The 27,206-nt window shown below is 40.4% G+C and overlaps 1 protein-coding gene across 2 annotated transcripts in view; it reads left to right on the top strand.

Annotated features, from left to right (window-relative positions):
* myo10 (myosin X) overlaps positions 1-27,206 on the top strand; it is a 126,491-nt gene that overhangs the window by 985 nt on the left and 98,300 nt on the right. The gene's annotated exons all lie outside the window — the stretch shown is intronic.

Here is a 27,206-nt window from a genome sequence, read left to right as displayed (position 1 = left end):
CTTGTTTCCTCCAAGAAAAAAAAGTCCTGTAAAGCTATTAATAGAAGTCTGAACCTACAGCCCACTGGGAGCCTCTGATTGGCCCCCAAACAGCAGAGATATGTATTGATACTGAAAGGTTGAATGATGGAGGACTGTGGACTTTCTGTTGTGAATTTACTGTTAGTAAGTCATTTGTTAATATGATGGAGTCATTTTACTTTGCTTATGATGATGCAAATGAGGCACAACTCTGCTTATTTTACTGTAAAACCTGATTAGTTAGTTCAACTCAAACTGTTTGAGGAAAGAGTTTAAATGTATTAACTCCTAAAAGAGTATTTGATTTGAGTACCAGTAACTCATTTATTGTTGAAGGTAAATTAAGTTAATTAAACTCTGAATATGAGTGTAATATACTTACTAGTTCTGTGTTATTACTGAATATGTTGTATTATAACTTATTTAAAATGTGTTCACAGACTAAAGGAAATCACCAATACTTTATTTAATGTCACTCAAAACAACTCAGTTATTACTTCAACAGTTCATGTTTGGGTTGGATGTAATTAATGGGAATGAGTGACTCATTTTGGAGGGATAAGTTATGTTAGCTTACTTTTTTCTTAAAATATTCTGTGAGGATTTAAACCTGTACAACAAAGCTAAAACGTTATAGAAACCCAAACAATTGAAAAAAGTATTGAGATTGAGTCATACATTTAAAAAAAATACAAACATTTGACCTGTTTATTCATCAAATTATGTTAAATAAAAACAAAACAACATAGTGATAGTTAAGATTTCTGAATGACGATTATGTCGCTCTATCAGGTGCATGAGCTCGATAGACCAATCGACAGGTAATCTTGGTTCAGGTTCTCCACAACAACCATGATAATAAACCACAGTACAGTCTGTCAGACAGTTAATCTCGGAGCATTCTGGTTGTGTAAATCTTCCACGAGCTGTGACTCACGGCTAATAACTACACATTGTGGTTGATTTATGACATCACTATCCACACCTCTCTATGGTAACGTTGGCCAGGTAACGGCAGCAACACCTGAGTCACTCCTGGAGTTATTATTTTTCATTGTGGGACTCGAAGTGGCTGTCAGATTATAAAAACACTGTGAGCGTTTTAAAACCGGTTTCTGTTCAGGTGTAACGGTTAAACAGCTGCTTCCTGGTTGAGAGATTCCCTGCTCTCTCATTGGTGCTCGTGCTTTTTAAAAAGAAAAAAAAAACCAGGGAGGCTTTCAGCGGTATGGAAGGGCCAAAGGTCGGAAGACTCGGTGAGCTCATGGACGCTTGTGAGAGCATTGAGGCTGAGTAAAACAAACAGTGTGAGGCTGCTGCAGCAGGCTCTGTACGGTAGGCTACATCTGGCTGCTGAGCCCTCCCTGGAAGAGAGCGAGAGAGAGGGGGAATATTTCTGAGTGCCAGAAGCAGGCAGGCGTGCACAATAGTCTCAAATATCGGCCTGCCTGCCTTTATATCTGCCAGCTAATCGCAGCTGAAACAAAGAACCCAGTCTTTAAGGAAAAGGGCATTTGACAAGGAAGTAAACCAGCTTCCAGCCACCACAGATGGAGGCCAACAGTTTGAGCCGAGAGGAATGCGAACTGGGAACCAGAGTGTTTCGTATTTACAGTGAAGACGGTTTCGATGAGGGACTCACGGTGGTTGAGGCCGGACAAAGACTGTCTGTTGATGAAGGGATTTGGACCTTCAACCGTGCTCTTGTTGATGACGGCTCCACCGTAACATTGACAGTGTAAATACACTCCGAGCCACAAAGCATCATGGGTACAATTTGATGTCAGTAAATGCTGTGTATACATTTCTGCACTCTGGTGTCTACCTGTTTTAGCCCCTTATACTACTATAAAACTCTTAATTAAGTCTCTTATACATTTCAAAAAGAGTCTAAAACACCAATATGTAGGTCCAATCCCAGATTTAATCCCGGGTTTCATTGTTTAGTCTAGTATTTCACGTTTTACAAAACCCCAAATTCAACACTCAATTTTGACATTTTACATATTCCCCTAAAATTGAGTGAATCTAATCTAAAGATTTCAGGTTTTATTCTGTACTGTAAAACCTGACACCTGATGAATTTTACATAGCACTCAACTCAATTTTGTAAGTTAAAAACACTCTTCATTAAGCAGCTAGAACTTAAGTCACTTAAAATCAGTAATTTTAGGTGACTTAAGTGCCTAATAAAGAATGTTTTGAACTCACAAAATTGATGTATAATAATTGTATAATATTTGAATTCTTATATTGAAAAGTCTTGACATTTTTGCTTTTATCACAAATCTTTGGATTTACAAAACCCATGTTTAACTTTAATTCTTCAGCTTTAATCCTTAACTTTCAGATGGTATTCCGTTTGCAATTTACAGACATTTTATGTTTCTTTAAGCATTTAAACACTGAAGCATGCAGTAGTTACCGCTGATTGCTCATTTATCTCGCAGTGAACTAGATGTATAATTACTGGGTCTTGTGTGGAAATAACTTTGTAGGTAGTTGTAGGGTGTGAAGAGGTTCATGGAAACAGTTGAACTGACAAACTGAATGGTATAAAGACCTACAGTATGTAAACACAGCCTGTGTTTAATACAATGGTCTTAAAGAATGTGTTATTTTCAGCACTTTATGTGGTTCAGTGTGTTTTGGGAGCTTGGATAGAGGAACCCTTGTCATTAATATCCCATTGCTCTCATATTGTGCTTATTGGTGCATAATTGAACATTGAACGCGCATTGTCCCAAACTATAGAGACATGAACGTGTTGACAGTGACACATCCGTTAGCAGAAGGTTTCTCGTCTCTAATTACTGAGCTGCAGCCAAAACAGTCTGGACCAGAGTCGGTGCAGGGACTATAAATAGAGTCTGACTACAGTTTCAGACTGCACATTTTCATCACTCGCTCATTTTCTGTCCCGTCCAAAGACAATCGCTTTATTTCCTGTGCAGGTTTTAGTCTGGTGCAGAGAAACAACCTGCACAAACCAGCGAGTGTTAGGATTTAAACTGCTGATCGTTGGACGCTAAAGAAATTAAAGCTGTGGGTTTAAATATTGGTTCAAAACCACTTTTACCCTGATAAGATAATTATATTGAATATTGGCATTTTATATGACATATTTGCATGAAAACTGACCCCTAAAAACCCAAAATTTATTCATTACTTTGCACGATACTGCGGCCATGTGTAAAAAAATCCCTATAATTGGAGCCCACAACAATAAAAATACTTTCTGCAGAGAAGAAAATCTCTTAAATTGCATTTTGAAGCAGTAAAATTCTCCAGCAGCAGCTGTTGCAGGCAGGATGAGGCAGGTTTTATTCAGAGGTGGGCGCCACTGATTGGCCAATATCCAGTTTTCTTATGTCCAATCAAAAAGCAGCAGCGGCTCAGCCGGACCTGCAGTGTGTTTGCAGGTGGAGTGTGTATTGACACAGCGGAGTCAGTCGGTTCAGCCCGTAGGACGGTTACAGGGTTTGTTTTTTATTTGAACTGGTGGGCGTGGTGCGAGGTAGACTTCCACCAATCGGAGAGCGGGCTCGCCTCAGGTGTGGGTTTGCAGAGTTCGCTGTGTTAGTGACGACAGCAGACACCCAGGTCCAGTGTACACCCGGCATCAGATTGTGGCTCCGCATGCGTCTCCAGTCACCTGTGATCAGATCTTTACTCCGCTCTGTATGCAAATAAACACGGATGGTACATCACTGCAGTTTCTGGTTGCGATATGAATCATTCAGTTTCTGTTTTACTGACTGTTTATTTGTGTGTGTCGAGAATCCATTTTGCCTCTTGTTGTGGCTCCTTGACTTTAATATGACACAGAGGGCACATTTTTCCTTAAAGGAGCGCTTTTCTATCATTGAGTCATATTCCTTGTATGTGTGCACATACCTGGCCAATAAAAGTGATTCTAAATTTAATTCTGATTAAAATAACAACAACTGATGAACTTATTTAATCAAAGATGAGTTTCCCATATTGTGTATAGTATAGTGTATAAGCAGTAGGACATGAGTGCTTGGGTTATTAATAATTGATTCCAATTACCGCAACTCACAAAATCAGATTTTCCCTGCGAGCCGAGCTGCTGCTAACGTTAGCTCAGCTTGTTTCTCTGATAACTTAAGATCCAGACGTCCGATTACTAAAATCCTTCATCTGGTTCAAATCTAGAGTTAAAAAGCACCAAGATCTAAACAGTGGATGGTAAAAATGTGGCTTCAGACTGGATATTAATGCGTAAATGTTACATATGGATTGTAGATGTGCGTATCGCCTCAATAGGTCAGAGATTCCTGTGTTCAGATGCTGGTGGGAATAAACTAATTCATAGACGTCCAAGTTGGCAGAGCTGTGTTGCATTTATGTTGTATTTAGTTAGAAAATGAACTCTGGAAGACAAATGATCAGCAAACATGAGGTGGCTGCAGCTTTGGCAGTCGGAGCTCAGCGTTGGCAACGAGCCGCTCGGAGGTTTGAACTCCGCTGAGAGCTCACAATAAAATCTCATGGATATTTCCAAAATAAGCCTGTAAGAATCTGACTGCTGCACCCCGGTTTTCTAGATTCCAAACGAGTCCTGAAACTTTCAAATCTTCTTATTCTTTCAGACTTTTCTCCACCAGCCTCAGCCGTCTGCATTTCTCATTAAAGCCGTAAAGCGTAACAGCCCAATCATACACGTTAATGGGCTCGCCACAACAAACAGAGGCCCTGCCCGTTTTATAGTGCTCCATTTTTAACGATGATTTCAACCGTACGCTCACACTGCTGTGTCAGAGCGTTTCTACTGCCCTCCCCTCTGCGGCTCCCCGGCTTGTTTCAAGGCTGAAACCTGACACCTGTGGAGCAGCCAGGAGGAACTGAGAGGAATTTAAACAGCTTGCAGATAGTCGTTTTGTGCTCCTCGAAGGGACAACTGTGTTCGTACGTACAGCTGAATTCTTGCCCGGTCTGCAGCTTTTTATTATGTCTAGGAGTTTCTTTAGGTCACCTTGACAAGACTGACCAATCAGATTCCAACTGGTTTATCTCCTTTGTATAAGTGACTCCTGTCTGAGTAGAAAGACAGAAAAAGAAAAGTAAACCTAAGGGAGACTAATAAACGGCAAAAATAAAAGGTTTTGCCATAGCAGGAAACAAAAACACTAATGTTGCATTAATACTTCTCTAAGGAGTCTAAACCCAAAGCAGGGCTGTCCACATACTTTTGGCCATATAATGTGTGTGTGTGTTTGGAGTTGACAGTTACAGTCTCACCTTGAAACTTCTAATTAGGTTTGCAACAAAAATATTCCACTCCAGAGTCAAATACAGGGAGCTGGTATCTTATTTCTCACGTCATTTTAATGTTCAGTGAAAAAAAAGAAAATAAAGATGTATGGCAAGCCAGACGGGTTTGGCTGCCGGCCCGGAGAGGCCTTTTTACGCCACTGCTGAAATAACACCTTCTCAAGGAGGCAGACACTCTGGATGTGAGCCAGAGCCGCCTGCACTCCATCTTAAACTGGTTTCACTGCTCTCAGCCGGCTGTATATAGGGCAGAGGGGCAACTGCGACTGTGGGAAATCAAACAAAGTCTCAGACCTGGAGTTGCAGACCCAGACAGGAAGCCTGTTTATTTTTATATCCTCCTTTAGCTGCAGTGGTGACCAAACTTCTTATTTAAATTCATAATTTTAAAAAATCATTGTGAGACACTGGACTTCAATTAAAGCGCCCGCCCTGCTGAAGTGTCCTCGAGCAACTCATTACTCCCTTTCGGCTTTCAGCGAAGGAGGGAGAGGAACATTTCTCAGTGCTAAAACGATAAGTAAGCTATTGACAGAGAATGAATTAAAGCCATAATGAATGAATCAGTTGTTCAGTAGTTCCTGAAACTGATTACATCGGAAATTTTAAGTAAAACTAACTCAATTTTGTAAGTTAAAAAACGTTCTTGAGCAAGTAGCTTTAATCATTTTAAATGTCACTGATCTTATTTTGAAGCTTTTATTTGTACTGTGAAAACAAATACCTGGTAAAAAATATTATATATTCTAAACTTTGATGACCTGAACACAAGCTATATTAGAAGTATCAGGGAGTATCAGCCGCTTCGTTCACTGCTCATCGGTTGGCTAAAGAGGGGAACAGGTTGGTTATTTATTAAAGCAATAAACCGATAAACCACAGAAAATTATTGTTCGACTGCTCGTTTGTTGTGAACACTGACGGGACTTATCTTGGATCAACAAACAACGCAGAACTACATGCTGCAGGCACCAATATGGCCGACTTTGCACGACCAGATCAGTCATTCACATACCGAGGGCTTAGTTCTTTCGAGATAAGACATTTTTTGACTTCTTGATCTCCAAAGTGCTCCATAACAGCATCCTCCAGGTTCTTTCACGTCTGCTTCTTGTCTCAGTTTGTAGGTTAATCTGCGATTTAGATGCCACAATAGCAGCCTTGTAGGTCTGCGTTATTGCGATAAAGAGGCCGTCACGGTCCACGAGGTCAAGCATTGTGTGGTTCAGACGAGGACGAGGTGAAGGCTGAGCTCACACATATGTTTTGACTGCATCAGTTTGAGGATTAGCGGCACAGGATTAGCATTAAATGGTCTTTATTTGTTTTTTTTTAATTCAATAAAATGTTAAATCTCAGCCTGTTTAAGCTCATTCACAGCTGTTCTGCCAGCTTCTGTGCTCTTTAAAGATTATAGACATGAAATTCACTTGAAACTTGATTAATGGCCTACCAGACTCCATTGACAAAACGATAGTATTACCTTGCAGATAATGGTAAAAACCCACTTCAAACTGGACAGAAACAACATAAAACTCACCAAAACCATCTCTGTTAGTGTTTCCAACAATCACCAACTCTGGTTTGGTGGAAATAAATCCTTAATTCACCGATGTAGATGATAAAAACAGCAGTTTCAGTCGGAGCAGACCGGCTATGGAAACAAACCACAGAGAGGCTGCGATACAACACAGGCAGAGGGAGAGAGACACCATGTAAAAAATATATTAATGTTTTAAATCTCATATATATATATATAACCTTTAACAAAATATATGCAAAAATAAAAATAAAACACCAAAGTAGCTCCAAAAACTGCAATTTATGACAACTTTAAAAAATGAAATCATGACGTGAAAGATGGACAAATGAACAGGTAATTGTTTAAGTAAGTTGTATTCGACATCAGCTGTCTTGTGACGAATAACCATTGTTACTAGGGATGCACCGATCCACATTTTTTCACTTCCGATCCGATCCCGATACCTGAATTTGGATATCGGCCGATACCGATACTATTCCAATACCAGAGCTCTGTTTTCTTTAATATTATTATTATCATTATTGTTGATTTTGTATGAGATAATATGAATAAACTCCTCAACAGGCAAGTATGATATGTACGTATGTATGCATTTATGTCCCAAAAGGCAACTTGAGGTAAGTATAAGGTCAGAAAAGGAAGTCAGAAAAACAGGAAATCCTGTTAACAGGAAAAATCCCATCCTGAAAACAAATATGCAACTGTAAGGGTTTCAAATTTATTGTCATGTCAATATTTATTAAATTCCCAAAATGTCAAATATTTGAGTCTTGAAATATAAGAAAAGTGCAATAAGTGTAAACATCTTACACACACACTATCAATAAAACAGTGTGCATCTGAACACCACAAATCAAGTACTCTGGCTCTTGTAGTATCAATAAATCAAGGTTTTAAAATGTCAATTATCTGAAATATAAGAAAAGTGCAATAACTGTAAACATCTAACACACACACGCACGCACGCACGCACACACACACACACACACACACACACACTAATCCCTTTAGCTTTCACGTTGTCTGCCTGGAGTTTACGTTGTTTTTGGAATGACTCCAGAAGTGATTCCTGACAGCTCGCCTAAAAAATCCTCGTGCTGTTTTGTGTGGTGCTTTTTTTAAATGTTTGATTGCGTTCGTAGTGTTGTACAACGCGAGGGAGCTTCCGCGTCTCTGAATTACGGCTTTGCAAACATTGCATTTTGCTGTCTTGCTCTGCGGTGTTTCCAGTGTAAAGTATTTCCACACAGCGGACATGTTGGCTAGCCACAATGCTGCTCAATGCTATCCTGCTAGCTGGCTGCAAACTGCGGAATGGATTTCCTGAGCGGAGGCGTGTCTCGTAACTCTCTGTCTCATTGAGCCGCGCCTCAGTTCAGGAAATCTATTCCACAGTTTGCAGCCAGCTAGCAGACTGGCCGGCAGGAATCACCTGTGGAGTCATTTCAGCAGACGACGTTAAAGCGCAGACATGGCTCATGGATATCGGAAATCTGCGAAGGTTGGATCGGGAAATTCCGATACGTGAATTACGCTGGTATCGGTCCCGATACCGATACGGGATCGGATCGGCCCCATCCCTAATTGTTACCTTCCAATAATAATAGCACAGCGAAGATATTGGCTGTAGGTTGCAGGTGCCAAATTTAAGACTGGAAATCTGCTGTAGGTTATTGTCCTCAATTTAAAATAACTATATAGATAAGAAAAAGATCTACCAGAGTTTCCACCTCGCTGTTTTTCTCTTTCATAATGTTGAGAGCATGAAAACAGAAATGCATGTGACTTCTGGAAAATAAGAATAAATGTGTGAAAATCGATTTGATCCGCAGTCTGCTGAACACAAACACAGTCGCAGTTGTCGCTCCAGTCGGTCCCGAGTGCGTCACAGTCTTTCATCATTTAGTCCTACATTAATGATTTTAAGCCTTTCAAACTGCCTCTTTACTCCAGGTCTTCATCAGCTTGGACAGTAAATCATCTGTCTTTTACTTTTTCTGTCTTTCTCTCCCTCCATCCTTAACTCTTCTTCCCTGTTTCATCACCTTCCCCTCCCTCTGTTCTCTCCTTTCCTCCTCTGGCTTTCTATAAAGTCTCAACTTCCTGCCGGATGGCTCTAAACATTCCTCTGGATCCCGACACTTCCTATCCTCTCACTCTCTCCAACTCCGTCCACGTGTGTGTTCATATACAGAACATGGTCTGCAGGTCCTCTGATTTTATCTGTCCATTAACGTTGTGCTTTGCAAGACAGTTTAAGTAAAATGCAACCGCTGGAACCAGAAAGGTGATGTATGAAGTCCATCCAAGTCTAAGAGTGGAGAAATCTCAGTTTTCTGATCTACAGTATGGTACATGATTTCTGGGTAGTGCAGGCCTTCAAACTTCAAGTCAAACCATAGGGTGTCCTCATGTAGTTGCTGTCATTCGCTACCAACATGCCAAGTTCTTAAATGCAGGACAGGAGCTGGTGGAGATCTTAAGGTTTTTCTTGAGCTTTCAACCACAGGTCACAGTCTTCTTCATCGGTTTGCCTGTAAAGACTGAAATGTGGTTGAAAACGAAGGAAAAAGCTCATAAATGGACCCTGATGCAAGATTATTTTGTCAAACCATGTAGAGGTAAAGCCAAAGCCCAGGTGAGAGTGTTCACTCAGGTACAAAGTGTGTACAAGTTCAGCTGTCACCTGACCTCTGTATGACCTCCCGTGTCACCGTGTAACAAAGCAGAAACTCCATTAAGATAATGTTAAAAGCCATCACTCCTCCTGTATGTGATGTGTCTACGTATCTGCCCTCCGTGTCAACCTGACCACATACTGTACAACACAGGAGCTTTTACACTGCTGCAAGAGAGGTCATTTCTTGGTTCGGTGACTGCAGAGGCAATATTTCAAAATCCAGTAAGATGAGTTTAAGCCTGAGATGCTCTCCTGACACTAATCCCTGAGCACCGTGCTGGATCAGGGTTCCCCGCTGCTGAAATGGTCAATTAAAACCAGGAATGAGGTTTCAGGATCTGACCTGGTTTGATTTATCTTCAGTGACGAGGTGTCACTCTGCTGCAGAACGCAGAGTGTTTTGATCTGTTTATATCAGACCATGTATGCATGTTTGCATTCACATATACACAACCTCACAAACACCTGACCTCCGTTCCTCCTGGGGCAAGAACTGTGGCCGCCAAAGGGTGGACCAATCGAGCTGGTCACAGCCAAAAATGGAAAGAATGTAAAAGTAATAAGAAAAAAGTTCCAAACGACTGAAACAAAAAATGCATCCATGTGAGATGGATCAGATCTCACCTGCGCACATCGGCCCAGCAGACAAAACACACACCTGACATTAGAAGTGTGTTATTGACATTGTGAGGTTGTTTTGTAGTCTGTGTGTTGTAATTTATGATCCACATATACCTGAAGTCAGTAACACACAGAGCATTGTATGGTACATACACTTGTACACACACACCTGGCCCACAAAATAACCGGCCAGCAGAATCACCTGGCCTACAAAACACTGTAATGATTTAATGGGAGCACCTGCAGAAAGGAAGGTATTCTCCTATTTCCATTCCCTAGAGAGGCAGAATGCATCATCTATAAAGGCTAACATATGTCTAAAGGCAGGTCATATATGTTAGTGTGCTCTGTTACTCTGATTTAAACCAAATCAGAGTTGAGGAAATTTGTTGTTCAGAGCTAACTGCATTTTTAATGTGGGGAGATCTTTTTAATTCCCTCCTTATATCAAGGATGAAAAAAACATGCATGCAAACTGACATCTCATCATTCTTCTGGATGAAGCGTTGTTTAGAGCAGGTGCGATCAGCTCCGGTGGATGCTGCTCAGCCAGAACGCGTTGCAGCTGCGTCTGGTGGAACTTGACAAACCCAACCAATGTTATAATTTGGTTATTATTATGATTTTTGTGTTTCAGAGATTCAAGCAGTGGTTGAATGATCGCAGATGCTTTTCAATTCCTGGGCTGCTTTTATGGGATAGACAAGTTGATTTTAGAGGTTTGCATGAAAACTGACATCCTGTTCATTTGAATTGTTAAAACCATTGTGGACGTGGCTGTTGAACTTCAAACTTCTTTCCCAGATGAACATGACTGTTCAAGCATACATAATTCAGAACAGAACCATGTACAGGTATGATCAGGGGTTATACAAGGTCAGAGTGTTCCCACAATAGAGAACCTTTCCATGACATGTCAGGTTAAAGCAACGCACAGTCTGTACTTGAAACACATCACATTGCACAAAAAATGCAGAACATTGCCACAATAATTCCGGGGGGCCTTTTATGCATTTATTAGATAGTGATAGTGGAGAGATGACAGGAAACAAGGCAGAGGGATGCAACAAAAATCCCTATTATCTTAACCCCAAGGCCACAGGGTCGCCCCAGTGATCAAATTCTTGATTAATTACTTTTCAAATCACCCAAAAACCTGACACCAAAACCCAATGCAAAACATTCATTAATTTCTTTACGTTGATTTAGAGTTGAAACACTACCCAGATGATTTTGGATGAGGTGTCCTGAAGAAGTGGATGTAGTAATCATAAGTGGAGCAGTATAAAGAGAGAGAATGTCCGTCAATGAAGGAGGTTGTTGTGGATGGATGGGTCAAACACAGGACTTGAGAGAGACCAGGGTTTGTGTCCTGTATGAAACCAAAACTTAATGTTGAAGTTTTAAGTTACATAAGTTATGTGACTTATGTAATGTAACATCCTTATTTGAACCCAGACCTGATCTTATCCTAAACCTAAACAAGTAGTTTTGTGGCATGAAGCTAACCAAACTGCAACCGTTACATGCTACCTATGTGTATGACTTACGTAACATACTTAAAGTCTGTACGTGTGTTGCTGGTACTCTCCACTGGTCATATATGCCGTTTTGGGAGTCATTGGCAATCAGCCTATTCTGTCCTTAAGGTATGACGATGTCTTGGATAAAATAACCCAGTTTCAAGAGGTTCACAATGTGGTGACAACATGTCTGTGAACCACTTGAACAAGGGGACAAATTCCAATGACTTGGGCTGGCAAATTGAGGAATTATCGGGCTCAGGTATCCAAAATCTTTATAATCCAACTCCATTAACTACCTCTGCTGTAGTGCTTTTGATCGAGGCCTTCAACCCTCAGCTGTCGCAGTGTAGCTGCTCTGTGGCCGACAGCTGAAGACTGAACAGATCTGGACCCTGCTACAAAAGCCAATTGTCCCCGGAAAGTAAAGACAATTTCCCTGTCCGAATGTCATTATAACTTCAAAAGGACATCAGTTATTGTCTCGGTATATCAGATACATACAGTTCTGTTTCTGATCAGATCTGGGAGAGACGTAGGAGCAGGGTTATCTGATCCTAGACTCCAAGTGTTGACAGCAGCTTCCTGGAAATTCCCCCATCCACACAAACACACACACACACACACAACATAACACAACACAAGTGCAGGCTAGGCACAACCCGAAAAACATCCATTTCCAGTAATTAGCCCCTTCTCATGCGATCCTGTTACCTTGAGAGAGTGCAGGTCTTCTCCTCTAAGGACTCCTTGAAGTACTCCGCGGTACATCGGACTATTTTTACTCTGGCTATTAAAAGCTGAAAAGTTGGTTTATTATGCTGATTGATTTTTCAGTCCATTAAGAGTTACTGCAGTTGACGTTGGATATATATTAATGTTCTGTTGTTTGTTCGGCTGTAAGCGAGCAAGTCTGGTTCCACTCCCATGGGTGGGAAGTAACTCAAACAGAGTTCTGACATCGTGCTGATTTACTTAAGTATTTACGTTTTTGAAAGATGTTCTAAGCTAACTCAAAGTTTAGTTACAGAGATTAAAATTAACTAGTTCACGTTCATTCTTATGTTTCTTTTAAACAAGCTGCTCCAAGCTATTTGGATCTCCTATATTGTATTTAATGTAAGTCTACTTGTTGGGAAACGAAGGTAACCAGTTACAAAATGCACGCTCATGCACAACACTGGGTACAATGATGTTGGAACATTATCCAGACATTGAGATTAGAAGCTCTTCTTTATCCTTGGAAACCATAGTTGAATAAACTCGGTCTTGGTTTATTTAGTAGCTAGAACTTTTAGTTGTGTCAGACGATCCTCATCAGCAGTTAACGTGATACTGTAGATCTTCAGATTTCCATTTTTTATCACTTCATGCCCTTCTTGTTGTTTACTCTTGTTCTTTTGTCTGTTATCTACAAAGAGATTTTTGAATAAAGAGATCCTTCATTGCATATGTCTTTCCCTCATGTTCTCATCCGTTTCTATCTTAACTGATATGAAAGCATGAACATTTCCCAAACAGGGGAGTTTCATCCAGCAGTGATCCTAGACTCTACCCTACTCAGTTTCTACTTGTTCCATCAATGTCCTTTCTCATTTGAAGACTCAGTCATCCATTTGCATCCTTGAAATACCTTCAGTAGTGACTAATGTGAAAAATTATGTCATTTCAAAACTGATTTTTTTGTCTGTGGTGAGTAAGATGTGACAGTTCTTTGCTTTATCGGTAAGTGCGCAGTTGACTCAACCAATAGACTTGCCTCAGTTGCTCTGAACAAAACATGCATTGAATGAGCAACAGTTGTTTGTAAAGAGTTCACTGCAGCCTCATGTTCATTCACAGCCGAGAGAAAGAGAAAGAGAGATGTTCATCTTCCCGTCATGCTGTTCGCCCTCACCGCTATAAGTCTGTGGACACTTAAATAAGGTCTGAAGAGAACAAGGTAGAGGACAGAAGTTCTCTCCAGAGCCACTGAACCTCGGCCTCAGAATATACAAAGTGGTTTAAGGAGAGCATTTAGTAAGCCTGCGAGAGGCATCGTAGATGTTACCTTCCAGTGAGTATTGATGTGATTGCAGTCACATTCTAGACGTCTTGGTTAAAACTGGACTAAATTTGGTTGAAAATTGAAGGTTTTTGTTGATGTGTTGACTACATATAAGTGTTGTTTCAAATAGATTTTAGTGACCATTGAAACGTACCCAGTTTAGTAATTTGTGTGTTGTAGTAAGAAGTAGTACGCAACTTCTGTTGATTCAACTGCTGTTTTCAAGATCAAGGTTGAACTTTGGTCTTCATCCTATGGAAAGCTTTGACCATTTGTTGATGAAGAACCTGTGATACAGTTTAAAGCTCCAGAGCAGCCATTAAATAGACCTTAATGGGACAAAGATGTCAGAAATACAATAAAATTTCAACCAAGTCCTCCAAATAGATGACATCAAATCTTATTGGGATACTTGACAGACTGAAGAACTTCTCGATTTAGCTTCTTGCGCCAAGCATAGTGTAATCATTTTGGCATACGTTTTAGGTCTTATTTACAACGCCAATGCTTATTAGTCCTCATTTAGTTGTCGTCTGTCTCTGGTGTGAGGAATGTTGATGGATGAATAAACAGTTTGTTTCTAGTTGGGTTGCTGGTTTACACTCTGGATGCCTTTTAGCTTGACTCGGTTTCAAATGCTTCCTAAACCAAAACTGTCTTTCACACAGGACTCTCTTCCCTAATCTATGTTTATAATTATAGGCTTGATTACTTTAAGACATAAAAGTCTTTCTATTACATGTTTATTCTCTTTCCTCTATGTCTTTGGGTATGGATAAACAGATTTAATCTTTTCATTACCTTTCAAGATTCACCTTCTCCAGCTTGAAACAGCTTGTTTTCTTATTTTAAAGCTACCTGTTGTACATTATCAGTGCTAGTTAGTTGTTCTAAAGACCTAAAAGACAATTTCTTAATAGTTTTTTGTTAAGGATTGCATCCTCTGTGTCAAAATGCCCTCAAGCAAGACTCAAGAACTGTAGTAGTAGTAGTTAATAGTAAAAGTTGTAATCACTTGAGCTCTCTTTTTAAATGTGTACGATTATGTGTCTCTGAGGACAATTTCCTCATTACACTGTGTAATATGGTGTCTTAAACACACTTTGGGGTGTCCTGCGATCAAACGGACCCTTCCAGTTTGTTTACACATGCACTGCAGAGTAATTCTCCTCTAATTCCACCGTCGCCTCGCCACTTAACCCAGTTCTTCAACGGCCATGCTACCAGAATTATTAGATTGTCTTGCGAGTGCACTCAGTGACTTGACACTTTTCCAAAAAAGCCATAAAGTCGTTAGAGGAAGTTAAAAGCTCTGAGGGTTGAAGCAAGTCCCAGGATCAGGCCTTTCTCACACACTAGACGCAGCAAACAGCCCGAGACAGAATTCAATTCAATTCAATTCAATTCAATTTTATTTGTATAGCGCCAATTCATAACAGAAGTTATCTCAGGACACTTTTCAAATAGAGCAGGTCTAGACCGAACTCTTTAACATTAATTACAGAGACCCAACAGTACCACCATGAGCAAGCACTTGGCGACAAGGGCAAGGAAAACTGCCTGTTAAAAGGCAGAAACCTAGGACAGATCCTCCGGCTCTAGGTGGGTGGTCGTCTGTCTCGACCAGTTGGGGTGAGAGAGAGAGAGAGAGAGAGAGAGAGAGAGAGAGAGGCGACAGACAGACAGACAGGTGCACAGCAACAACAGTATTGGCAATGGCAGTCAAGCAGGACCATGGCAGGAGGCTCCACCAGGATCCATGAGAACCTGCGGACGAGAAAGCACAAGAACTCCGGGGAAGAAGTGGAGTTAGTAACATGCATTAAAGGGACATGAATGAGTGCAGAAGAGAGAGGAAGAGAGTAGCTCAGTGCACCATGGGAAATCCCCCGATAGTCTAGGCCTATAGCAGCATAACTAAGGGATGGTTCAGGACTCACCAGATCCAGCCCTAACTATAAGCTTTATCAAAGAGGAATGTCTTAAGCCTACTCTTGAAAGTGGTGAGGGTGTCTGCCTCCCGAACCACAACTGGAAGCCGGTTCCACAGGAGAGGAGCTTGGTAACTGAAGGCTCTGGCTCCTGTTCTACTTTTAGAGACTATAGGAACCACAAGTAGCCCAGCATTCAGAGAACGTAGTGTTCTAGTGGGGTAATAGGGTACTATGAGCTCTTTAAGATATGAAGGGGCCTGACCATGAAGAGCTTTATAGGTGAGGAGGAGTATTTTAAATTCAATTCTACATTTTATAGGGAGCCAATGCAGAGTAGCTAGTACAGGGAGATGTGATCTCTTTTTCTAGTTCCTGTCAGTACTCGTGCTGCAGCGTTCTGAATTAATTGGAGCGTTTTAATGGACTTATTGGGGCAACCTGATAATAAAGAGTTGCAGTAATCCAGCCTTGAAGTAACAAATGCATGGATTAGTTTTCTGCATCTGTCTGTGATAGTATGTGTCTAATTTTTCTAATATTACGTAAATGAAAGAAGGCAGTCCTAGAGGTCTGCTTTATGTGGGAGTTAAATGACAAATCCTGATCAAAGAGAACTCCAAGATTCCTGACAGTGGTGCTAGAGGCCAAGTTAATGCCATCTAGAGTGACTATATCTTTAGACAATGAGTCTCTAAGGTTTTGGGGCCAAGAACAAGAATTTCGGTTTTCTGAGTTTAACATCAGAAAATTGCAGGCCATCCAGGATTTTATGTCCTTAAGACATGTTTGTAATTTAGATAATTGATTAATTTCATTGGGTTTGATTGATAGATATAACTGCGTATCATCTGCATAACAGTGAAAGTTAATGGAGTGATTCCTAATAATGTTGCCTAAAGGGAGCATATATAAAGTAAATAGTATTGGTCCAAGTACAGAACCTTGTGGAACTCCATGACTAACTTTAGTATTTATGGAGGATTCATCGTTAACATGTACAAACTGAGTACGATCTGATAAGTATGACTTAAACCAGGTTAGGGCAGTTCCTTTAATGCCAATTTGATGCTCAAGTCTCTGTAAAAGAATATCATGGTCAATGGTGTCAAATGCAGCACTAAGATCTAATAATACAAGTACAGAGACAAGTCCATTGTCAGAAGCAGTCAGAAGGTCATTATTAACTTTAACCAGAGCTGTCTCTGTGCTATGATGAACTCTAAATCCTGACTGAAAATCCTCAAATAAACTATTGTTATGTAGAAAGTCACACAACTCTTTGGCGACTACCTTCTCCAGAATCTTAGAGAGGAACGGGAGGTTAGAAATCGGTCTATAGTTGGCTAAAACCCCTGGGTCAAGAGTAGACTTTTTAAGAAGGGGTTTAATTACAGCTACTTTAAAGGACTGTGGTACATATCCTGATAATAAAGAAAGATTAATCATATCCAGTAAAGAAGTGCCAATTAAGGGAACAACTTCTTTAAGCAGCCTAGTTGGGATCGGGTCTAACAGACAGGTTGATGGCTTCGATGAAGAAATGATTGAAGTTAACTGATGAAGATCGATAGCAGAAAAACAGTCTAAATATACATCTAAGTTTACATTGACAGAAGTCCCTGAACTTGGAGAGCCACTGATAACTGTTGATGGCAGTTGGTGATTAATTTTTCTCTAATAGTAATAATTTTATTATAGAAGAAGCTCATGAAGTCATTGCTACTTAAGTTTATGGGGATATGTGGCTCGATAGAGCTGTGACTCTCTGTCAGCCTGGCTACAGTGCTGAAGAGGAACCTAGGGTTGTTCTTATTTTCTTCTATTAGTGCTGAGTAATAGGCTCCTCTGGCATTACGGAGGGCCTTTCTATAAATCTTAAGATCATCTTGCCAATTTGAGCGATATTCTGATAATTTGGAAGAGCGCCATTTCCTTTCAGATTTCCTAGCTATTTGCTTTAACTGGCGGGTTTGGTGGTTATACCAAGGTGCTAGTCTCCTATGTTTTAATAATTTCCTTTTTATAGGAGCGATAGAGTCTAATGTTGATCGTAGTGAGCCTGTAGCACTATCGACAAGATTATCAATTTCAGAGGGACTAAAGTTGTTATAGGACTCTGTTAAATTCAGACATGGCATTGAATTAAACACTGAAGGAATCTCCTCCTTAAATTTAGCTACAGCACTGTCAGATAAACATCTGCTGTAGGAAGTTTGCCTAATGGCTTATAATCTAATAGTATGAATTCAAAAGTTACTAAATAATGGTCAGATAGGAAAGGATTATGTGGGAAGACTATTAAATGTTCAATATCAATGCCATATGATAAAACAAGGTCAAGAGTGTGATTAAAACAATGAGTTGGTTTATTTACACTCTGACAGAATAAACAAGGTTATCTCTGCAGTTGAGTGGGTCAAGCTGCTTCAAAGGGATTTTATACCTGAAGATCAAGGCTAGTTTCCCTAAACTCAGATCTGTCCGAGATAGAGGTAATTCAGAAATTAAAGGCAGAACGTGAAAATGTAGGTTAATGAGGACTGAACAAGATAAGAGGAAAATCAAATTTTGACTGGAAGTGGCATGCTGGATTTTCTCTAAAGAACTAAGACTACAAATTCCAAATAAAGAAAAGTTGGTTTAAAGTTTACCTCAAAGCATTTCATCTACTGTTATCCATTTAGCTGACGCTGTTTCCTGCAGCCTAGCAGCATTTCTACATTGAATTGAATCTGACATGCTCACTCAGGCAAAACAAAACAAAGAAAAGTCACATAGATTCCTGCAGGAGGGTCAAAACTCTGGAAACTTTGCGGTACTGATCAACAGAATTACGTCACTGTGATTTAGCTTAAACAGAGCAGTTCTGATGTTAGATACGCACAATCTAGAGATCTGAGAGGAAATCTGCATCTTTAGTCATATTTCGAATGTTTGGACAGTGGAGAGGGGGATTACGCTGGAGGAGTGGTGTAAGAAGTTTCTGTGGAGTGTTTCCAACATGTCTAGTACTTAAACTTGTGGCTGAAACATCACAGAATGAGTGGATTTCCTTACAAAAGAAATAATTAAAGATCTTTCTTGCTTTGGTAATGTTCTAAAGTTTTGATGTTTGCTTTAACTGTGCTTGTTACATGGACCTCTTCATCTAATCAGCTAACTGTGGCCCTTTCCTCTTTTTTTCATTCCTGTATGCAATAAATTATCCTTTGCACCTTTTTGATTTGTGCTCCAGTAACACTTTTATCTAATCCCGGCACATATCATATCTAAGGAGAAAGCTGACCAAGGTTCTGACGGAGGCTTGCTCAACCATTTATGTAGAGGTAATGTTTGGTTTGCATGAGCAGTAATTAAATGCAGTTCGGATCGGACGTTAACAGAGTCAACAGTTAGAAGTGAGGCTGATATCAGTGAGATAAAAGTGTGCTGGATTACATGCTGCACTGTTTCCTGTGATTCCTTTGTGTGTATAGGCAATTTGAATCCTGTGTGGGAATGGCAGACTCCACCACAAACAATGAAAACTACTATACAGAGAGGTGATTAAAGATTGTACTTAATTGAAGGGCGATTGCTGAAAAGATGTTGGCCATAAATAAAATAAGGAGTATAACTTTAAGAACCAGATTTGAAACAATACCCACCGCTACCTACATGTGTCACCACTTTCCCCACCTTTAAACAGTTGCAGATATTTCTTAGGTCACAGTGAACTACTGCTTTAATTTGTGCAGCCGCACAGTGTGTTTCTCAGGGTAAAACTGCCCCCTTTTTTGTACAACAAGGCGTCTGTTGTTTGTCTCAGAAGAAAAGCAGAAAGGGGAAGACAGTATTTATATTCTGCCCGTTCCCTCTGCTACGAGTCTGCAAAAACCAACGCCAGGCGACCACAGCTGGGCAACACATGGCAGCTCTGGCCTCAGCTGCCAGCCCATAACACATACACACACACACACACACACACACACACACACACACACCAGTACACACAACATCCTCCAAGTACAAAGCTCACTTAATGCATGTAACTGTATGTGCACACACGTTTTTTTACCACTCTTGCTTTCACACACTTGTATAAACAATGTCTTAAACGTGCACTGACATTCTCACTTGCACATGCTGACACACACACACACACACACACACACACACACACACACACACACACACACACAGAGGAGAAGAAAGTAGGTCAGGTGGGCTTTAGTGAGGGGAATGTGGTCATTTCCCCCCTTTATGGGCCTGAGTGGTCTTTAGTGGTGGAAACCGGTCTAAGCTCAGTTAGTTCAGCATCAGGTCATCATTCATCCCGAGCTGCAGATCTGCAGAAAGTTCAAGAGTTTCTGCAAACTTCAGTTTCTTCCTTTGGATTCAGAATTCCTCTCTTCGTGTGAGTTTGATTTGGCTTGTTTGCTTCAGACGGCGGCAGAGGCAATCGCTTTTCATGCACAATTGTGGTGACTAATGAGTCGCAGGCAGGACATTTGCTTAATCAGGAACTAGTTTTACTGGATGCAATTTTGTTTTTTGTGACTTCTTGATCATGATTAAAGGTTACAACCTTGATTTTTACATTTGTTCAAGTCCCTATTTTTGAGATACGCTTTAATAAAAAATAAAGACGCTACAGGACATCGTGCAGACAGCCCAGCACTGATCTTCCTTTGACTAATAGCTCTCGGACAGGAAAATAACTTGACTTTATTTAATAAAGAGCAGGGTTTCCTGTGGTCTGGCTTCGTGAAATCTGGAAAGTATAATCTGTTTGGTTACAAGCAGAGAAAAATGCTTGTGGTATTGAGTTTGTGATGGGATAAAGACTAATGGAGGTGCAGTCGGTCCTTGTGTTTGCGAGGTGCTCAATGGCTGCAGAAATCACCAAAATCTGATCAATGAATTCTTGATTAAAGTCTGCTCTGTCCACAAAGTTTCACTGTAAGACATCCGCAGATCTTCCGGTATCCTGCTGATGGAGGATAGAAGAGGGGTCACCTCCTGTAAGTGAAATAAAAAGTTAATGTGGCTGAACGTCCCTGTCTCTCCCTTAAAACAAAACCAGTCCCTGTCATGGTTCTTTTAGGCGACAGAGGCCCCCCCAAAAAAACGCCTGACTAAAAATGGCAGACAAAACCCCATTGCCTTTTTTTGTGGATGTTGCATGTTTGACTCAGTGAGGAGAAAACAAGGAAGCTGCCCAGCAAGCATAACTGAGATTACAGCCTGGGTTTGTGGGATTCACAGTCGCTTTGTTCTGCAAACCAAAAACAGCTTGAAAGCGCCACCTCATTCAAAAAACAAATAATGAAAAAGTATTTACTTTTACTTTTAGTCATGCAGGGTTAGTCGAATGCATTAGATCTCTTTATAGCTACACTTTGCTGCTACTTTCTCACCTGCAAACTGCTGACACACCTTTCCACAGGACTAGTTATGAATTAAAAACTCACAAACCACATGGAAAGATGGTTTTGGGTTGGAAAAGTGTTTAATCATCCTGCAGGGTTTACACTGGCAGCCTTATGGCCTTCTCTAACCTCGGACACTGTCTGTGCCCTGGGCTAAGTGATATGAGAATGAACCAAAATGGCTGCCGTCTGGATAAAAATATTCGTCGTCAGAGAGTCCAGACAGGAAAAGCAAGTTAGAATTTCTTCACTTCAAAGCTGTTTGTTTTCAAAGGGCTTCTTCAAATCTCTTTTGAACATGATCATCTTTCTTGTATGCACAGGATAAGTGTGTTTATGTTCTAGTTGGGGGGTTAAAAGTGTCTCGGAGCTCAAGGTTTTTTTGTGTTTTTTTATCCCTTTGTTGTTTCATGTGGCTGTCTTGAGATAGGAAGCCAAAAGCATATTTTCAGTCGTCTATGGATGGGCCAGCTGCGACGAGGTGCTGGCACCAGTGTTAAAAAAATTAGCCAAATTAAAGAAAATAAATATCTCTAGCTTAAACGTACTACAAGCAATTTTTAAGTAGCACATAGGACTTAAATGGGAGAGAATGCTCTAGAATAAGCAGTAAAAATAGAAGGATATTTATTTCTTTCTCTACAAACATGTGACAGGCTCCTATCTATATATTCCATATAAATAAAAGTTGCACAGGACTATTATTAGTGAGACAGCTGCGAATAACATTTGCTTGAATTGAAATTGAAAACGAATGAAGGAAGTGTGTCTGTTTGCTTTATTGACATCATTTCTAACTCATCAATACCTATAAGTAACCCTCTCTCTCTCTCTCACGCACGCACGCACACACACACACACAAATTTCAAGACTTTAGACCAATCAGAACGAATGTTATGGCATTTTTCTATATCATACTAAATAGTGTTTGGGCACAAATGGGTTAATACTGAGGCCTTTACATGACCTACAAAAACAAACAAAACCATCAGCGAGAAGATTGGCTATTTTTTGCATAGCCAGTCTTAATGTTTGATTTGTTCGGATTCCCCTTGAAATCAATGAAACAACTACCACTTTTATCCACTGGGGTCGCCACAATCAGTACAAAAGGAAAGTTCCCTGTGAGAGCTTTGAGAAAAAAGTGATTGTGTAAAAGGTCACAGTCTTGGATCTTTTGGATATGTAGTTTGATAGACAACCATTTTTGAAGGCAGAAATAATATTTTTTGAGTTGAACCTCAGTGGGTGGAGTGAAACAATTTAACTTTTATGGTGGAACTTATATAGCGAATGCAACAAGACATACTTGGTTCTTTGTTCCAGTTCTTGTGACAGTCACCATTGCTCCCAAACTCTGTAAAAGTCACTGTGGAATCTATAGCAAGCACACAACAAAACTGCAGATGAAATGAAACTGATAAAGTAGGTCGACAGGCGAGAGGGTCTGGGAGCATTTTTATTTACGGTTTGTGAATCTGCTGTAAGAATCCAGCCCTAAATTCTGCAGTGTTACAAGCGCCTTGTTTTCTCCATTCAACTGCACGTTTTAAAGCACGTAGGCGCACATAGGCCAACAGTAAGTAGCGAATGTTAACAAAGAAGGAGCCAGGTCAAAGCTATAAAGACAAACACCTGTTTTCTCCATCTGCTTCAGCTCATAACCGAACTCACCCGCCTCTATCAAATATTCAGGGGGAGTCGATACATTCCAGCTTTTTTTCATTGCTGACCTTAAAGACACATTTGTTTTCTCTGTATGAATTGATTCATTGCACATTGTTTGTTATTGGTTATTTTCAGCCTGTAATTGCACAGAGTGGTTTGCTAAGCATGCATGCTCTATCCAGCACTGGTCCGCTCCATATTTATATTTATGTTTATTTATTCACTTGCTCGAAGCCTCCCAATATAACTCAAATGTTGTTAGAGACTAAGCTGCTTCCTCGGGGTCATTTGTTGCATTCTTCAGGGGCAGGGAAATAGCATTTATACATTTTTAGGCCTGCTGAAAAAATTAAAGGATTCACCAATCTCTAAGTACTCGATTCTGTCTTTGTTCTGCAGTTCATTTACAACACTGAATAGTGAATGCTTGTCTGAGTCATAAACGTCGGCCTCATTAACAATCCAGTGTCATCAGCGTACAGTGTGAATCAAGAATCAGTTATCCGAGGGAGAACAACATAATGAGAGCTGCTGAATAGTTAATGAGACACAGTGACTCAAACAGACTCATCTTCAGCACGGCGCAGCCAAACAAATGTTCGCTGTCATCAGGAATTCATAGCTCTGATGAATAAATGATTAATATTTCAAGGTCTGTTTGTTGACGGGAAGCTACAGGCGGGTGAATGTTTGCTCACCGGCCGACAATGACAGTCATTATGATATATGAGTCTGGAGTGTGTCTCTTTTTCATATTCAGAACAGAATAGAATAGAATATTATTGTCCAGACGAGGCCAGAAAAATCCCCTTTGGTCACATAAAGACAAATAAGGGAGACACCTAAGTAAATGGATAAATAAAGAGAGAAATGTTATTTTGAGTGGTTGAATTCTTGTATAAATGTAATTAATTCATAAAATCCCTTTTTTAGGAATTAATTAGATTTGAGCATTGTGAAAGTCTATAAACATATTACTTTTTATTGCATGACAGTTTTACATAATAGTGTCATACATGTAGCATGTTTTGAACGGATGAGACAGACTTGTGCTTTTGCTATTAGTCAATAACAATCCACCCATGAAATAAAAACCATCAGGCAAACAAAACCATCTGAAATCTTACAATTCGAGTTGTATATTTGTCTTGAGAGATAATATGTTTATGAGTCTGATTCAAACTTTTTTTAGGCAGTCACAATATTGTTATTATGTGTTTATGACTCCTCATAATGCCTCTAACGACACATTTAAATTTAATTGATTGATTATTTGCAGTTCCATCACAGTCACATGGAGCTATAAACCACAACAACAACACTTCCTTGTTTAGTGTCCCTGGGGATTCCCGGGTTTTGGTCAGAGTCCGCTGGTGGAGACTGCAGGCTGCAGGACTGTGAAAACTCTCACGCCCTGTTGAGTCAGCCAGGTTTCACCATCAAATCCTAAGATTCATCCAGAAAGACTTCAGTCAGGCGTGTTCAGACACATAGAAGGCCATGAGCAAGTTTATGGACAATTGAGCAATTAGATTTAATGGGTGAAAGGACGGGGTGCTGAGTGAGAGGCTTTAACAAATTTCTACTTTAATAGAATGATATTTTTTAAAAACGGTGACTGTCTGAAATGTCGCTGGTTTGGAAGGTTTTCAACTGACAAATGATGCTGACAGCTTTGGATAACTGACTGTATAGACGGGAAGGATATATGACAGATTCCAAATGTTCAGTCACTGTACCATGTAAGTGTCAGTGAGTCATGTGTTGACACTGTCAGACTGGGTGTCAGTGGTAGGAAATCACCTGTTCGACTGCTTCCGCCTGCAGGAGTGAGATGAGAAAGTAAAACGTTCCAGCAGGTTGATAATGACGGCGCCGCGCTGAGAGATAACTGTTATAAGAGCAGTTTGACACTCCTCTGGTTAGCTCCTAATGTAGAAACATTCATCATGACAATTCATCTAGAATGTGTTAGCCTAACTGCTAAAATTATATTAATACATAACTGTTGCTATTTATGAATGTCAAACTTCTCTCAACTTGTGAAGGTTAAAAATATGTTCTTCTTTCCATTGCTACATGCTGCTCTGATTAATTACTGAGCTAAATCAGATCTGGACACATAACTGGTTTTAGAAAGTGTCCAAGCAGTAAAAACAGGCCCAACCGTATTTAACGTGTAAACAAATTAGAATGAAGCCTGTTAGCTCGTGTTTGCTGACGTACCACAGTGACTGCTGAGACTTTTCTTGTTCTCTCACAACTCATGAAACAGTCTGCTTGTATTTTCCCCCTGGCGGTTTGATTGTCGTCCAACCAAAAAGAGGTTCCAAGTCTCTCCCGAGTCATCTGCAAACTCACATGGATCCGCCCTACAGCTGCTCTCCAGATCCACAACTACATGCCTTTTAATTATCCACGAAGCAGCTGAGGAGGATACTGAGAGCTTCATCTCCCAAAACTTGATGTCTCTGAAGTTTTGGGAATGTAGCGTGGGAAACTGTCATCCCTGCCATTTGTTTGAGGCTTAAAGGGGTTCAGAAAATGTGTATTTCGGGCGAACTGACTCTTCTATCTCTTGAGGCGAAGCATCCTTTTGAGTCAGGATCACTTTCATCACCTGGTGGCAACCTCTGGGTCTCTTTGTGCTGGATGTTTCCTGACAACCTGATCACTGACAACATCGCGATCGGCCGATGAGCAGCTGCTTCCTGTGGAGCCTCCAGTCAACACCTCCGCTCCCGGCCATTCTCCTCTGACACCAGAGTGTGCTGAGTGACGTGACCTTTGACCCCCCTCTTCACAATCGCTTTGTTAATAATTAAAACCTACCAGGTGTTTGAAAGCTGTAATTCTATGGAGGGCCGTTTGTGCCAAAAATGCATACTGCATGTGTATGTCTCTTCTACTTTAATTCCCAGATAACAAAACTAAAATAAGTAAAATCCTCAACAGTTAAACTAAAAAACAAAGTCTAAAAAATAATAATCAGTGAAATAATCTCAAACTATACCGTGTTCATCCAGCTTTAACCTAGGTTGTTTTCAAGAAAATAATGATAAATATTGTATAATTTATCTAATATAATATAGAAAAAGGATGAACTTGAATTATCCTTGCTCAACTAGGTGATATGGTGTTAAAAGAGTTTGCTCCCTGTTGAGAAGAGGAAACTGTCCCTGCCTGAACTCCCTTTCGCACACACACACCACTGAAGAAAAAATATAACCACACACTCGATTTCTAAATATTGACCATCTCCAAGTTGAGTCTGGGCTCTAAATATATTCCGACCACAGCGGCTCTGAGCTAATGCTGAACTCATCATCGGTAAAATAAGGAGCAGGAGCAAAAAGTAAGCAGAGGGAAGCTTGTTCAAGGTTGATCCTGTGGTCAATAGGAACACATTTCCGTCTGTCCTGTTCCCATATTTCAGCTTACACGTTTTTGTTTTATGTTCCCGACTTTCTAGAGAAAACATTTTATGGAAATAGCTGATGCTCACGAGTGATACTAGACTTTATGAATGAGTGCAGTCATTTCTACATCAAGATAAAGCAGTGCTTCTGGAGCCTCTTGGACGGCCCCCACTGTCTGCTCTGAACTTCTTCCCCTCCACACTGTCTTTCAGAGGCTGTAGTGGGCTCTGGTTAGGCTGTAGTAAAGATACTAATGCATCCATTGGTACCAGCCACGTCATGCTAGCATCTTGGGAAAGTGGCTTAATGAAGTTAGGCTGCATTTTGGCTCCATTGACCTCTGACCTCAAGATATCTGAATGAAACCTTCCGTAAACAGTGTTAGAATTGCATAAATTGGGAATGACTGGAAAGCTGAGACACATACTCCATGCCACCCCCGCAGCAGTCAGTGCCCCTCTTCCCAGTCGGAGAAGTCTGGACCCTGTTTTCAGTTAAAGGCAGTGGGATTTTCCATAACACTCTGCAACCACTTTAGGGGAAGATATGATGATAAAATGATCTCAGTGTGTCTGAAAAAGCTACAGGTTGTAACAGTCGTGTGAATCTGTAAATCTTTGCGCTGGAGCAGGATTTTCATATGGGTTTCATATTTTATTGCTCTTCTGTACCGGTCTGACATCTGTCCCTCATTTCCGGTGTCGTTTTTTGGTTTTGCTGTGACCGTTAGCACTAAATCTGTTTGGAGGGAATGAGCGGTGAATGAAACTATTAGCTAAATATTTTCTGTGTTTTGAAAGAGACATTAAGTTTCACTGTGATGTATTATTATAATTTCATGTTTCCCTGCCGTAGTGGGTCAGCTTTCTTCCTGCGCTGACCCACGGCAGCTGAGTAAATGCAGTTCAAACACATCAGTTTCAGCGTTCGCCCGTTGTTGCTTCTGGTCGTCCAGATGCGTGTCTCATTATCATCGTAATTGTTGTTTTTATTCACCGTCAGACTTAGAATGAAGCCAGTAGTCAGATTATTGCAGCCCA

The sequence above is a fragment of the Dicentrarchus labrax genome, unplaced genomic scaffold, assembly GCF_905237075.1.
Source record: "Dicentrarchus labrax unplaced genomic scaffold, dlabrax2021, whole genome shotgun sequence".
NCBI classification, from domain to species: domain Eukaryota; kingdom Metazoa; phylum Chordata; class Actinopteri; family Moronidae; genus Dicentrarchus; species Dicentrarchus labrax.
This window is presented reverse-complemented; position numbering and strand designations above follow the sequence as displayed.